At 35.6% G+C, this 16,922-nt stretch overlaps 1 long non-coding RNA gene across 5 annotated transcripts in view; it reads right to left on the reverse strand.

Annotated features, from left to right (window-relative positions):
- The window catches only part of LOC136037875 (uncharacterized), a 155,514-nt gene extending 148,964 nt beyond the window's left edge, over nt 1-6,550 (reverse strand). For all 5 annotated transcript variants that reach the window (XR_010620063.1, XR_010620066.1, XR_010620064.1 and 2 more), the window contains exon 1: nt 6,475-6,550. This is a non-coding gene — a long non-coding RNA (uncharacterized LOC136037875). The remainder of the gene's footprint in view (nt 1-6,474) is intronic.
- Between the last annotated feature and the right edge of the window lie 10,372 nt (nt 6,551-16,922).

Consider the following 16,922-nt stretch of genomic DNA (forward strand, 5'->3'; position numbering starts at 1 on the left):
CAGCATATATGCGAGTTCTTTGTCCTTGCGTTCGATTTTTCCATTGGCAGACATCATGTAAGCAGAGGTGTACCAGCCTTTTGTTCCCAAATACTCCGTTATTTCATCTAATATTCTTGCTCTAGGACATGGGCCATTATCGTTGATCTGGGGTTTTAGGGAAAATTTCATGTTCTAGAAATAGTCGATTTACTAAAACCTTCGCTATGGTGCTTGCTTTTTCAACTTTAATTGGAAAAGCGTGCAGATATGAATTAAAATGGCCCACTATTGATAGTACACAGCGATTTCCTTTCTCAGAAACTGGCAGGCTTCTTCCTGAACCCCAAATATCCTGAACCCCTGAACCCCAAATCTTCCTGAACCCCAAATCTTCCTGAACCCCAAATATGAATGGAAATTCATTCTCCTGCTACACTTCGGGTAAGTTATTGTCCTAACTCTGCTCAAGACATTTTTGGTGGTGATTTTTGCTTGGCACATTCTTGGCATTCTTGTATGAAGGTTTTTACCTTGGAGTACATTTTTGGGAAATAAAAAATCCCTTTATTCGTCCAAGCGTCTTCGGTTCTCCCATGTGGCAACCGTTTATTGCGTGAAATATTTGTAATATTTCTCCCTCAAGTGACATTGGAATTACGTGAATAGTTTTCAATTCATTTTTCTATACTGCTGGGGCGCTCTATAATATCTTATTAAATAAGAAAAAAACAAGTTTTTCAACTGCAAGTAAGGAACTACATTAAAACTTAAAACAAACAGGAATTATTCCGTATAAGAAAGGCGTTGTCCCCTCCGCAACACCTCGCTCTTTACGCTAAAGTTTGACTGTTTCTCACAACTCTACTTTTTAAAACAATAAAAAACTACGTTACGTAAGTTAATTCGTAAGTTACGTATATCTTTTACTAATGAAAACGTTCATAAGAAATTAAAAATTCTAGTTGCCTTTTTAAGTAATCAAAAAATTGGAGGGCAACTAGAACTCCTCCCCCGCTTTTTTTCAAAATCTTCCGATTAAAACTATGAAAAAGCCATTTAGCCAAAAAAAATAAATATACAAATTTAGTTTTAATTATTTATATGCGGAGAGCCAAAATCAAAACATGCATTAATTCAAAAACAATGAAAATTAAATAAACAAACAAGCTTTTTTAACTGCAAGTAAGGAGCGACATTAAAACTTAAAACAAACAGAAATTATTCCGTATATGAAAGGGGCTTTTCCTCCTCAACATTCCGCTCTTTAAGCTAAAGTTTTTTACTGTTTTAAAAAGTGGAGTTAAGAGAAAGAGTCAAACTTTAGCGTAAAGAGCGGGGAGTTGAGGAGGAAAAGCTCCTTTCATATACAGAATAATTTCTGTTCGTTTTAAGTTTAATTTAGCTCCTTATATACAGTTAAAGAAGTTTGCTTTTTTATTTAATCTAAATCAAAACAATCTAGTTCTTTTAGAAAGTGTTTGAAGTGTTCTGGTGGTTTTTTCCCGTTTAATAGAAAGGATTTAATGGCTGCATAGAATTCATCTTTGTCTTGATGTAACGATATATTTTTATTTGACAATCGACAAGGCCACTATCGTATCGACAAGGCCACTGTTTATTGTAGTTACTATATTTAATTTCTCATTTCCCTCTGGGTTTCGTGACAGATAATCTGGTAAGATACTGGCACGGCCTTTTATATATCTTGTCAGTCTTGGTGAGATATTTTGCATAGTATGTAGCCAAATTAATGATTTTTTATCGATGCGTAAATAAAATTTTTAATTTTAATTTTTTTAAGGTTTATCAAAGGCCAAGCTATTGCCACATAATTTTTGATATATCGCAGAAATACCCTAATAATCCACATACTGATCTACAGCTTTTCTGATCTTTTGCTGGTTTTAACTGCTGTATCACTCTAAATTTTTCCGGGTATCGTGAAATTTTACCTTGATTTATCAGATGTCGGAGAAAAACAAATTTGGTACCATAACTTTTACCTTTTCTAGTTTTAGTTTTAACCCTTCTTTTACAAATTTTACTAGTATTATTCTAATCCCATTCAAATGGTCTTCCAGATTCTCTTTGAATAATATTACATGATCTAAATAAGCTAAAGTGTATTTTTTTTTCTTTTCGCATCGAATCTTGTGTCTTTTCTTGTTCATCGTCTTTCAATACATAATTCATTAGTCGGCTAAAACAGTTGGGGCTGAATGATAAGCCGAAAGGCATGCGTTCAAATGTGAACGTTCTTCCATCGTCCAAAGTTATTGTTGCCTAGTGCTTTGTTTCTGTGTCTAAGGCTATTTGCCAATATCCTGCTATCAGGTCAAAACTTGTGTAGTACGTACTCTTAGAGCCATTAAACATAGCTCTTATAAGTTCTGCTAGCCCAATAGCCTGTATATTCCCTGTATAATTTCCCTGTATATTGCTGATTCCAATGGTATACTTTTCATTTTAATCTGACGCCATTTTCGAGGGGTTTCAGGCGTTTTTTTCGAAATCACCGTAGACTTCTTTTCACAGTAAACTTTTACTTTTAAGGCGAATCGAAATAATAGTTACCATTCCTGAATCAGTGTCAGATGGCATTTTTTTTTACTAGACAGTTTTTGGATGATTTTTTTACTAGGCAGTTTGGATCCTCCAAGGGATTCTAATATCATATCTATTCGTGGTAATTTTACCACATCTTTCACCGTAACGGTATATAGTGCCCTAAAGTCTACGCAGCATCTCCATGTATTGTCTTATTTTATTACTACTAGTAGTGGAAAAAACCACTCGCTAACCCCTTCTTTAATGACTCCTTGTTCTTCCATTTCTTTGACTTGGTCTTCCAGCCATGATCCTAAATGGTAAGGGGTCTTAAGTGAGGATTTTTTAATTGGAGGTCCTTTGCGTTTGTATTTTGTGTGTTATCAGGTGGGTTAAGCCGTAATCAGCTTTGTCTCTTGCAAAAGTCCATTTATAGCCCCATAAAATGTTACCCACCTGGGTTTGAATATTTTCCGGTAAGTGTTCTGAATTAGATTGTTAAAAAAAAAAATAGTTTTTGTCATCCCGAAATTTTTTTTGTGGTTTCAGTGAATTTACTTTTGGCTCGTAAAATATGTGCTTTACTCTGGACTACAAAGTGATTTTATGTATGTATTTGAAATCTTTTCCACCCTTCCTAATGTTGCTTTATTTAGCTTTACCTTATTACTACTTAGATTTGATAATTTCGAATGTGCGATAACCTTCTTAATTTTAATGATTTAATTTTCAATGAAAATAAAAGGATGCTCCTCTAAAGTTTATTCTCCTATTACGGTGTCAATTTTTTTGTTATTACCCTCCTTTTCATCTGACGTCACTAGAATTTGAGTCGTCGCTCCTCCTTCAATTGTTATTTTCCCGTTCGATTTAAAATTGTATTCTGGGATGTCACAATTACATTCCATTGTTACGCGAACTCGTCTCTCATTTTTGCTCGGCATTGTCATGGTAATATTATTGGTTAGTGGCTCCCATATAGTTCCATATCAAACAGTTGGTGGTAACGAACTGTAGTAAGGAGCGACCCGGCTCGATAGTAAACGAAACTCTAAAAAACGAAATTTTGATACCAATAGCTACATCAATAGAATTGCATTTTAATGCTGATTTTAAATATATCAGTTTTACCCATCCAAAGTTACGAGCCTGAGAAAATTTGCCTTATTTTAGAAAATAGGGGGAAACACCCCCTAAAAGTCATAGAATCTTAACGAAAATCACACCATCGCAGTCAGCGTATTAGAAAACCCTCTTGCAAATGTTTCAAGCTCCTATCTACAAAAATATGGAACTTCGTAATTTTTGCCAGAAGACCGATCACGGGTGCGTGTTCATTTTTTTTCCAGGGGTCATCGTATCAACCAATTGGTCCTAGAATGTCGCAAGAAGGCTCATTCTAACGGAAATGAAAGGTTCTGGTGCCCTTTTTTAGTGACCAAAAAATTGGAGGGCACCTAGGCCCCCTCCCGCGCTCATTTTTTCCCAAAGTCAACGGATCAAAATTTCAGATAGCCATATTGTTGAACATATGTGGTAGGATCTTTCCTTGGAGGAATTTGACATGGGGGATGAGAAATTCAATGAAGGGCAGGATTTTCTTGCATTACTATTAAAAAAAAAACAATAAAAAAATAAACATGAAAAAGTTTTGTCAACTGAAAGTAAGGAGCGGCATTAAAACTTAAAACGAACAGAGATTATTACGCATATGAGGGGTTCTTCTCCTCCTAAATATCTCGCTCTTTATGCTAAAGTATTTTTAGTAATTTCAACTATTTATTCTACGGTTTTTCTGATTCAGGGGTCATTCTTAAAGAATTGGGACAAAACTTAAGCTTTAGTGTAAAGAACCAGGTATTAACGAGGGGACAAACCCCCTCATATACATAATAAAAATATAAGAATATAGAAGTTGGTTACCTCAGTTAATTCTTAAGTTATGTATATTTTTTACTAATAAAAAAATTCATTAAAAATTAAAAGTTCTAGTTGCCTTTTTGAGCAATCAAAAAGTTGGAGGGCAACTAGGCTTCCTCTCCCACCCTTTATTTCTCAAAACCGTCTGATCAAAACTAAGAGTTTAAAGAATTAATAAAATTAGTAATAGAATTAATAAGAAAAAAGCTAAAGAATTAATATGTAAATTTCATTTTAATAATTTATGTGCGGAGAGCCAAAATCAAACATGCATTAATTCAAAAAAGTTCAAAAATTAAATAAAAAAAACTAGTTTTTTTTTAACTGACAGTAAGGAGCGACATTAAAACTTAAAACGAACAGAAATTACTCCGTTTATGAAAGTGGCTGTTCCCTTCTCAACGCCCCGCTCTTTACGCTAAAGTTTTATGCTGTTTAATAAAGTATAATTGAGAGAAAGAGTCAAAATTTAGCGTAAAGAGCGGGGCGTTGAAAAGGGAACAGCCCCTTTCATGCATGGAGTAATTTCTGTTCGTTTTAAGTTTCAATATCGCTCCTTACTTTCAGTAAAAAAAACTAGTTTTTTATATTTAATTTTCTTATAGCGTCCACTCCAGGAATACAAGGGAATGGTAGCTGTTTGCATATTATCGCTTTTACCATTATTTCATTATTCCTTGTACTAAATTTTAATGGTAATCCCCCAAAATTGTCAGTTTATGACCTATTATAGAGGTCAGGGTACTGACACCTGCTAAAACGATTTTCACATTAGGAGGAAATGTCTTAAAAACTTCCTCTCTAATTAATGATTTCGACGCACCTGTATCAAGTAAACACGGTAAATTTTGAAAACCGTAAATCTTTGAAAAGGTACAGCTCTGGCGATCCTTACAGGCTGGTTTCTTTGTTTAAATACCCACTGTTATTTGTCCAAAGGTTTTGGGGGCTTTCCCAGTTCTCTTCCATGTTACTTTTTTGACCTTGGGTGTTTTTTATCATTTGATTTCTAGGTATAAATTCAAGAATATAATTTAATGTTTGCCAAGTATGTGTTCCCTGTCTTTTCAAATGCCTGCCACCCTGAGTTCTGAACTGGTGTCTTGTTTTGTTTGTTGGCTCTTCCTTTTATATTCTACGCCAATAATCTGCCGTAGGGCGATTCGATCTGCCGCAACAATGGCAACGAAATATTTTTCTATATTACCCGGTATTTTCCTGGCCTCTGCGGGGTGTGTAATTTCTTCTATATACTTTTGACCTATCGTTGTTTATTCCCATACTGTCTGTATTAGGTGGTGGGTTCCCATATTTTCTATAGTTTCAAGCCACTAAGGACTCAAGTTCCTGGACTCTTGGCCCTCTTTGCCTCTTTTTGGTTCACGATCTATCTCCCCAAATCTCACACACTTTTTCCCTTTTCTATGGTTAACATTATATTTGTTTTCGGGGCTATTTATTGACATCTGATCAATTTTTTTCATCGCTTGATCAATTTTTACCTCCGTTTCTACCAGGGTTATAGCCAGCTCAATATTTTCAGGCTTAAGCAATCTCAAATTCCCGTGTATTCTAGTATAATTTTAGCAATTAGAAGTACCGTTGTTAGGGAAGTCATTTTGATTTCTGGAAAGGTCATTTTCGTTTTAATCTACAACTTCATTTACTCTTCCCGACAGGTTTTCCCGCAAGCCCGCAAGGGGCACCAGACGTATTAAAGTAGATTTTGTGGTGATGTTCTTAAGATTGTTAACCTTGCCCATGAAGGGGGTATGGGGTACAGTCCTAAGCTGATTAAAACTCGGGTAGTGTTTCCTTGTGGTCGGCCTGACTAATTATATGGGAGTCCTCCGAGTATAGTTGAGAAGCTTAAATAACGTTGTAGAGAGGTTTGGTATAATGTAATTACTTTTATTTAGCTACACAGCAGACAATGGTACAGGACTTGACTCTGGTTATAAGGAAAATTATAAGGAAACACAGAGAAATATTATTTAAATCATTTAGCACTCTCAAAAGTTTAGCAATCTCAAAACGATCTAAAATCCAGAGGTAAATAAAAACAGTTCAAAGATTACGACCGCGTTATCACAAATGCTATGATATACATACTACATGACCAGACCGCACGTTCTGTTTAGAAACAAGGAAGTGGGTCCCGTATCTCCACAGCAATTCCGGAAGCTCTTAGTTTGGTGGTTAATTTCAAAGCTTATTATTTAAAACCCATTATTTCCAAACTTCTTTTTAACTTATAATTTGCGTTGTTACATTTTTTACTGGTTTTATTAAAACCAATTTCTGACATAATTGGTCAAAATAATTTCTCACCCTTGTTAAAAATATATGTCCACCCATTCCATAGGATGTGTCTCTTCAAAAAAAATTGATAATAAATATATAAGAAAACACTGAAGCCTTACGGCTCTATACTAGAGGCAACACTAGAACGTTGGCTCTGATGAAGGAGTGCATTGAGTAATAATTTTATTTCTAGTTAAAGCTAAATCCAAAAGAGATTCAGATTTAGTTTCAAATCCTGGCTAGATGTTAACCGAAATGAAAACAAAATCTGAGCAACCAGCCATTCAAAAGAAAGTATCTGAAATTTCTCAGGAATAGCTAAGGGTACGAGTTGGGAATTTCCCGGCGAGTTGAGAGGGAGGTGGAACTACCTCCAGGGAACCTGTGATCATCCAGATAGTCAAAAAGACGTATCTGAAATTTCTCAGGAACGGCAAAGGGTTTAATTTTTTTTACTCTCAGGGCACGATAAAGGGACATTGATATAAATTTTAAAGACATTTTGCATATCTAAGTTGTCAAAAGAGTGTTAACACTTACGTGTTAAATTTAAACTTTCAGGGTATATTTAGGGGGATGTTGAACTACATCAAAAGACACTATTTGTTTCTAGATTTTCAAAAGTACGGATTCACAGTCTTTAGCAACAGCTAAGGATATTCAGTTGAAATTTTCAAGGAATGTTAAGGAAGATGACGAAGAAATTAATGACTTTTTGTGCATCCGGGCTGTCAATAGGGTACATTTGCAGTAGCTAAGGAATAGCTAACGATATTTAGTTGAAACTATTGGGAGATACTGACAAGAATGTTGAACTAAATCCAAAGATGCTATATCTATATATATATATATATATATATATATATATATATATATATATATATATATATATATATATATAAATAAGTTGTTTGTTTGTGTGTGTCTGTTGACTGACGTCATGTTTGTGTGTCGACTGACGTCATGTTTGTCGACTGAAGTCATTATAAGGATTGAGCTGTATGTCGTCATGAAGTTGTTTGTCGACTGACGTCATGTTTGTCGACTGACGAGCTCAACCGAATGACCAGACCGGGAGCTCAAGGGCAATCATTAGAATAATGAGGTATAGATCTGAATACGGATTGTTTTTCCCATGGACAATCAACAGCTAGTATATATATATATATATATATATATATATATATATATATATATATATATATATATATATATATATATATATATATATATATATACAGGTTGTCAAAAGGAAGCATCTAAAATGTATTTCAGTGATGGCTAAGAATATTAAGCTGAAATTTTCGTGGAATGTTGTAGGCATGTTGAGTTAAACGAAAAGACAGTACGTGCATCCAGGTTGTCATATGAAATAGGGGCATGAGAGCATATGAAATATGCAGCATCTGGAAGTACTGATGTTACTGTTTTCTTGAATTTGAAAATTGTGTGTTTATTTTTCAATTAATATAATATAAAAGCAGCGTGGTTTTCGTCATTTTTATAACAAGTGCTAGTCTAAATTTGATGAAGAATTAATAGATGGTACTAGATGGTAGAATTCGGCCTTTTTCATTAGCGCAAGCCATTTTAAAAAAGGGGGAAAATATTACACTTCAGTGATCATACTTTAACTGCATTTTTCATTTTAGTGGAAATGAGACAAAGGAGATTCATCTACCTCATTTTAGATTCAGTCGAAAAAAAGTATAATTGTTGAATGAAAAGTGCTGATTCACGACAAAATCAAACAATTCATTTTTCATTTGATTAGGACCTGATTGACTAGCCATATTAAGTAACATGCAATTTAGCAATATTTTTTTATTCAATTTTGGAGTCAATTATTGGAAAAAATTCTCCCCCGTCCATATCTTTGTTAATAGTGTTTTATAGCTACCCAGATCAAACGCAACCTAATCCTTATCTCTTGGTATTATTTCCATTTCTTTGTATAATTAAAAGAGTAAACATAATGGATTTTTTCTCTGGTTTACATGACATAAAGGGGTTGCATGAAAATCAACGCATAAACTTGGTATATTATTAGGCATAACCAAATTAGCTTCCAATTTATTTGCCAGAAAAAAAAAACTCAGCTAATAATATAATGTAAGTAGTTTTTACCTTTTTGGCTAATAAAACAACAGGTAGATGGATAGTTTATTCAGCTTAACGAGGCTATACAAAAGAGTACCAAATAAACAATACAAAAAAAAGAATTAAAAACAAGATAAATGCAAAAAAGGGAAAAACTGCATAAAAGTGCCTAAAGTATCAAGGGTAAGAAAATCAAAATATTTTTGTCCCTTGGACCCATCTTAGGTCTATTCAAATCCAAAATCTACCACTTTCAAAGATTTTGCTTTGACTCTTTCAAGTTTTTTGTTTTTTTTTTCTGGGGGGGGGGAGTGCCAAATTATCGTAAGTGTTGCCATGTTGAAGGCAAATCACGGGTGCTTGTTTATTTGTTTGTTTGTTGTTGTTTTTTTCCCAGGGGTCATCGTATCGACCAAGTAATCCTAGAGTGTCGCAAGAGGGCTCATTCTAACGGAAATGAAAAGTTTTAGTGCCCTTTTTAAGTGACCAAAAAAATTGAAGGGCACCTAGGCCCCCTCCCACGCTCAATTTTTCCCCAAAGTCAACAGATCAAAATTTTGAGATAGCCATTTTGTTCTATATAGTCGACAACCATAATAACTATGTCTTTGGGAATGACTTACTCCCCCACAACCCCTGGGGGAGGGGCTGAAAGTTACAAACTTTGACCACTGTTTACATATAGTAATGATTATAGGGAAGTGTACAGACGTTTTCAGGGGGATTTTTTTGGTTTGGGGATGGGGTGAGGGGAGGGGGCTATGTGGGAGGATCTTTCCTTGGAGGAATATTTCATGGGGGAAGAAAAACTCAATGAAAAGGGCGCAGGATTTTCTAGCATTACTACAAAAAAAAAACAATAAAAAATAAACATGAAAACGTTTTTTCAACTGAAAGTAAGGAGTAGCATTGAAACTTAAAACGAACAGAGATTATTACGCATATGAGGGGTTCTAAAAATACTTCAGCATAAAGAGCAAGGTATTCAGAAGGAGATAAATGCCTCGCTCTTTATGCTAAAGTATTTTTAGTAATTTCAACTATTTATTCTGCGGCCTTTTTGATTCAGGGGTCATTTTCTTAAAGAATTGGGACAAACTTTACGATTTACTATAAAGAACGAGGTTTTAACGAGGGTACAAACCTCCTCGTATACATAATAAAAATATAAGAATATAAAAGTTTGTTACGTAAGTTAATTCTTAAGTTACGTTTATTTTTTACTAACAAAAACGTTCCTTAAAAATTAAAAGTTCTAGTTGCCTTTTTAAGTAACCGAAAAACTGGAGGGCAACTAGGCCTCCTTCCCCACCCCTTATTTCTCAAAATCGTCTGATCAAAACTAAGGGAAAGCCATTTAGCCAAAAAAAAGAATTAATATACAAATTTCATTTTAATAATTTATGTGCGGAGATCCAAAATCAAACATGTATTAATTCAAAAACGTTCAGAAGTTAAAAAAAAATAACTAGTTTTTTTTTAACTGAAAGTAAGGAGCGACATTAAAGCTTAAAACGAACAGAAATTACTCCGCATACGAAATAGGATGTCCCCTTCGCAATCCCTCACTCTTTACGCTGAAGTTTGACTCTTTGCCTCAATTCTACTTTTTAAAACAATTAAACGCTTTAGCGTAAAGAGCGAGGGATTGCGGAGGGGACAACCCATTTCATATACGGAGTAATTTCTGTTGGTTTTAAGTTTTAATGTCGCTCCTTACTTTCAGTTAAAAAAAAAACTAGTTTTTTTTTATCTAATTATTAGTAAAGATGGTGAGAGCAGTTAAGATGTTAAAAGTAGAGTTGCCAAGGCTCAGAGTGTTTTTTACAGTAAAAAAAACTGGGAAGATTAGGAAGACAAGTCTGCGAGCCAAGATTAAAATATTGAAAGGTACAGTGGAGACAGTGGCTAAATATGGTTCTGAAGTATAGGCGCTTCGAAAAGCAGATGAAGATTTACTAGATGTTTTCCAGAGAAATCGGCTAAGCATTGTTCTTGGTACCCAGCTGACTGACCGTATTTCAAACAGAAGGCTCTACGAAAAATGTGGTTCAATGTCGCTTTCTAGGGCTATAATGAAAGAAAGGTTAAAATGGCTTGGGAAAGTTCTGCGGATAAGGATGATAGTTTGCCGAAGATTATTGTCCTTTTTGGCTATCTGTCTAGGGCTAAACAAAAAGTAGGTCGTCCTCGTCTGGGGTGGGAGGATGCCATAAAGAAAGATTTAAAGGAAATGACAACTTCATGGGAGGGTGTAAAGAAGGAGGCTTTGGATAGACTGGGATGGAAGAGGAACGTTAGTATCTATGTTGGCCTAAGGCGTCTTGGTGCTACGGTGAGTTGTCAGTAGCAGTAGTAATAGTAGTAATTAGTTTAATCTGAAAAAACTTTCCGTCTTTAAAATTCAAAACCTCAACAATAGGTTGAATATCGTAAGGGAAAGTTAAGCCTTCTTAAGATGTGTGGCGCCATGTGTTTTTAGCTTGTATTTGGTGATTTTCACCAAAGGCTTCCTTGGTGAAATTTCACCAAAGACAGCAAGGCTTCTGAAAATGACACATCCCCCAGAGCCTGGGGGCAAGGGTCAAAGGCTATGCCTCAGGGGCAAATAAGGTTTTTATAGAAGGAGTGGTCGCAAAAACTTTAGAGGAGGCTTGTTCATTGCAAATTGAAATTTCTATTTCCTTAAGAGTAAAAAGTGATTAGAAATCAATTAGCCCCCCCCCCTACAAACGCACTTTTCCCCAGATTTTGAGACAGCCATCTCGTTCAAAATAGTCCAAATATCATATATCAATGCCTGCAGGGCTGACAAAATCTAAAGGCTTGTAAATTATGCCCCTGGGTCAAATAAGGTTCTTATGGAAGGGGTGGTCGTATAAACTTTGGAGGAGGCTAATTTGATTAGAAATTGAAAGTTCTTGCTCGTCTTCAAAGAGTCAAAAGTAATTAGAGGACAATTAGGGCCCCCCTCTGTTCCCCGAATGCATCCGATTCAAGTTTTGAAACGCCCATCTTGTTCAAAATAGTCAAAAGATCATGTAATAATGCCTTCGGGGAATACAACCCCCCCCCCTCCGAACTTGTAGGCATGGGTTGTAGGTTATGCCCGGGCCATATAAGGTTTTTATGGAAAGAGTTGTCGAATAATCCTTGGCTTATTTGGTTGGCAATGGAAATTTCTAGTTCTGTTTTAAGAGTCGAAAGTAATTGGAGCGGAACAAGTTATCCTTTCATGCCCTCTTTCCCCCAAATGCACGCGATAGAAACTTTGAGACAGCCCTTTTGTCAAAAATAGTCCGACGATAATATAACAATGCCCCCACGGTTGACACAACCCCAGAACCTGGAGGTATATAAGGTTTTTATGGATTGGATTGTCGCATCAACCTTGGTTGGGGCGCATTCGATTGAAAATCAGAAATGCTAATGCCCTTTAGAGTCAAAACTGATCGAAGGGAAGCTAGCCCACTTAGTGCAGTTTTTTTCTCAAATGTTTCCGATCCGAATTTTGAGATAGTTGTTTTGTTCAAAATAGTCCAAAGATAAAACAACTTGGTCTTCTGGGTTGAAAAAGCTCTCCACAGCTCCCAGCACAAGGGCTATGAGCATTTCAAGTTGCCCATTGTCAACGTATAATGTTTATACAGAAGGAGTGTTCGTATAAACTTCTGAGGGGGGCTCATTCAATTTGAAATCAAAAGTTCTAGTTCTTTTTTGAAGAGTCAAAAGGGACCGGAGGGCAACCAGCCCCCCTTTATCCTTGCTGTCCTCCCAATACTCCGGATCAAAATTTGAGATAGTCATTTTGTTCAAAATAATTGAAGGTCAAACAAGTGGGGTTCCGCGTTTGATAGTTTCCCCTCAGCCCTCGGAGCAAGATGCCCATCACTAGCGTATAAGGTTTCTATGGAAAGATGCGTATAAGGTTCGTTGCCCTCCAGTCACTATTCAATATTCCCTCAACATGCCCTGAGAGTTGTCACTTAATACCCTCAGCTATTCCTTAGATATTGCTTCTATCTCTTTTTGAATACCAGCATCCTTACAGCACGTTTTAATTGTTTTTTGCACCCCTCTCAGCATTTCCTTAAGGTTTCACCTTAATAGCCTAACGCTTTTTGGAGACCTAAGACCAAACATGCCCCCCTCTCCCAACAAAAATGATTATTTGTTAACAAGAGACAACTTTTATAACTTACAGACGTAAGGTTAACCCTGGTGTAGTGAAGTACTAAGCAAGATGTATCAGATGTAATAAAGTAGATTTTGTGATGGTATTTTAATGGTTGTAAACCTTGTTCTGAGAGAGGGTATGGGGTACGTTCCTAAGATGATTAAAACTCGTGTATAGTTTGCTTAGGGTCAGCCTGACTAATTATATGGGCGTCCTCCAGGTATAGTTGGGAAGCTTGAATACCGTTGTAGAGAGGTTTGGTATAATACGATTACTTTTATTTAGCAGACAACGGTACAGGATTTGACTCTGGTTATATAGATATACATAAAGAAACACAGAGAAATAATATTTAATTCATATAGAGCTTACAATATCAAGACGATCCAAAATCCAGAGGTAAATGAAATTAGTTCAGAGATTACGACTGCGTTATCGCAAATGCAAGCATATGCATGCTTTATTTTCTGACAGCACGTCCTGTTTAAAACAAGGAAGTGGTCCCGCATCTCCACAGCACCGTTTACATACCAATATACAGTTATGAAAACTCCTATCTTGCCCATGAGAAGCTTTTGTGATTACTTTTATTTAGCAGACAACGGTACAGGATTTGACTCTGGTTATATAGATATACATAAAGAAACACAGAGAAATAATATTTAATTCATATAGAGCTTACAATATCAAGACGATCCAAAATCCAGAGGTAAATGAAATTAGTTCAGAGATTACGACTGCGTTATCGCAAATGCAAGCATATGCATGCTTTATTTTCTGACAGCACGTCCTGTTTAAAACAAGGAAGTGGTCCCGCATCTCCACAGCACCGTTTACATACCAATATACAGTTATGAAAACTCCTATCTTGCCCATGAGAAGCTTTTGGTACAGAGGTCTGAACTTGGTGCCTCCTCCAAGCCCGCGCTCCGACGCGTAGAACGTACCACAACAGCATAGGCGGGAACGAAATTTTGTTTTGTTGCATACACAGCTTAGATACCAATATTGGTATCTAAGCTGTGCTGCCAGTTTCCTGTCTCGCGCACTGTCAAACGCAATGTGTCCCAAAAATAAATTGAGTTTTCATAACTGTATTGGTATCTAAGCTGTGCTCCACAGCAATTCCGTCAGCTCTTAGTTTAATGGTCAATTTCAATTTAAAAACTTATTGTCTAGAACCAATTATTTCCAAACTTCTTTATAACTTATAATTTGCAATGTTGCATTTTTATTGGTTTTATTAAAATCAATTTCCAACTTAATTGGTCAGCTTACTACAATACTCCTTTCTTTAAGAAGAGGCGTCTCGGCTCTCAATTCTAGGTTCAAAGGACAATTTTGATTCACAGACTTGAACATTTCCTCTTAACTTCTAGTCACAGTGTGTCAGGATCATTTTCATATAGAAAATTTTTATTTTGATTCATTTAAAGGTGCTTCTATTCATGTATCCTCTTTTTGGTTACTTTTTTTAATAGTGTGCATGTACAACGATGGCTAATTTACAGTTGCCAGAGTTTAGAAGCAGGAGTATTGTAGTTACCTGACCGATTAAGTCAATTAAGTCAGATAAGTTGTTAAATTGACCTCCAAACTAAGAGCAGACAGAATTGCTGTGGAGATACGGGACCTACTTTTTTGTTTTTGGCGTTTGTTCAGCTAATCGCTTCTGTGTTAACACCGCTGTTGATTCTAACTTATTGAATCTCGAGAGTTCAGGTTCTTCTTCCAATTTTTCTGCTTCGTTTGGTTTACCCTCTTGTTCATTATTATGTTGGTCACAATTAGTGGTTTTCTCTTTTCCATATTTTCGACAAGTGAACATTTTTGTTGATTTTTGTGGCTTTTTTGAAAAGCTAGGTTGTCTTTGGAGTTCTTCTTCGTCAATTTTATCACTACTATCATATGGTAATTTGGCCTTTTTTACTTTCTCTTGTTGTGTCTTGAAAGATTGTTGCCAAGAGCGGGCCAAATATTCTTTCTATTCTTCCCAACTATTTTGGTCGTTAGAAAGGTCAAAGAATTGACATGGTTTTCTTATGCATATGGCTGCAATTGCTTCTGTTTCTTCTTACTCTGAAGAAAGAGGTTCAGATTTCCATGGTTTTGAGAAAAATCCTTTCTTCATTCGGTTATGATGTATCATTTCTTCAGTGTGTTTCTCGATGTACTTCAAAACATATGTTAAGTTATTAGGTAATTGTTAAGTCAAGCTATTAGCTTTATCCTTGCAAAAGGTCCGTCACAACTTCGGGTTTAACTTCTTCGTTCCCAACAGATTGTTTTTTTTTGTACATATATGAGATCTCCGAGGACGTATTTTTTCTTCATCCTACTTTTCTCATCAAATTTTTCTTTTTGAGCTGCCTTTGCACTTTCAAATTCTGCTTAACTTGATCCATAGCTTTTTTCAAACGCATAATTATATCCAGTTTATAGAGATCTAAGTTGTAATACGTTTTATCATTTTCTATCGACAAATTCTTGGGTCTCTAAAATGTTGCAAGACTAAAGGTGTTTTGTGTAAAAGACGGGAATATGCTGTGTTTATTGTAAAAACGACAAAAGATGAATGGCCACACCAGTTATTGGGTTCCTGCCTTGCATGTATGCCCAGCATATATGCGAGTTCTTTGTCCTTGCGTTCGATTTTTCCATTGGCAGACATCATGTAAGCAGAGGTGTACCAGCCTTTTGTTCCCAAATACTCCGTTATTTCATCTAATATTCTTGCTCTAGGATATGGGCCATTATCGTTGATCTGGGGTTTTAGGGAAAATTTCATGTTCTAGAAATAGTCGATTTACTAAAACCTTCGCTATGGTGCTTGCTTTTTCAACTTTAATTGGAAAAGCGTGCAGATATGAATTAAAATGGCCCACTATTGATAGTACACAGCGATTTCCTTTCTCAGAAACTGGCAGGCTTCTTCCTGAACCCCAAATCTTCCTGAACCCCAAATATGAATGGAAATTCATTCTCCTGCTACACTTCGGGTAAGTTATTGTCCTAACTCTGCTCAAGACATTTTTGGTGGTGATTTTTGCTTGGCACATTCTTGGCATTCTTGTATGAAGGTTTTTACCTTGGAGTACATTTTTGGGAAATAAAAAATCCCTTTATTCGTCCAAGCGTCTTCGGTTCTCCCATGTGGCAACCGTTTATTGCGTGAAATATTTGTAATATTTCTCCCTCAAGTGACATTGGAATTACGTGAATAGTTTTCAATTCATTTTTCTATACTGCTGGGGCGCTCTATAATATCTTATTAAATAAGAAAAAAACAAGTTTTTCAACTGCAAGTAAGGAACTACATTAAAACTTAAAACAAACAGGAATTATTCCGTATAAGAAAGGCGTTGTCCCCTCCTCAACACCTCGCTCTTTACGCTAAAGTTTGACTGTTTCTCACAACTCTACTTTTTAAAACAATAAAAAACTACGTTACGTAAGTTAATTCGTAAGTTACGTATATCTTTTACTAATGAAAACGTTCATAAGAAATTAAAAATTCTAGTTGCCTTTTTAAGTAATCAAAAAATTGGAGGGCAACTAGAACTCCTCCCCCGCTTTTTTTTCAAAATCTTCCGATTAAAACTATGAAAAAGCCATTTAGCCAAAAAAAATAAATATACAAATTTAGTTTTAATTATTTATATGCTGAAAGCCAAAATCAAAACATGCATTAATTCAAAAACAATGAAAATTAAATAAACAAACAAGCTTTTTTAACTGCAAGTAAGGAGCGACATTAAAACTTAAAACAAACAGAAATTATTCCGTATATGAAAGGGGCTTTTCCTCCTCAACATTCCGCTCTTTACGCTAAAGCTTTTTACTGTTTTAAAAAGTGGAGTTAAGAGAAAGAGTCAAACTTTAGCGTAAAGAG

This window comes from Artemia franciscana, chromosome 17 (genome assembly GCF_032884065.1).
Source record: "Artemia franciscana chromosome 17, ASM3288406v1, whole genome shotgun sequence".
Taxonomy (NCBI): Eukaryota; Metazoa; Arthropoda; class Branchiopoda; order Anostraca; family Artemiidae; genus Artemia; species Artemia franciscana.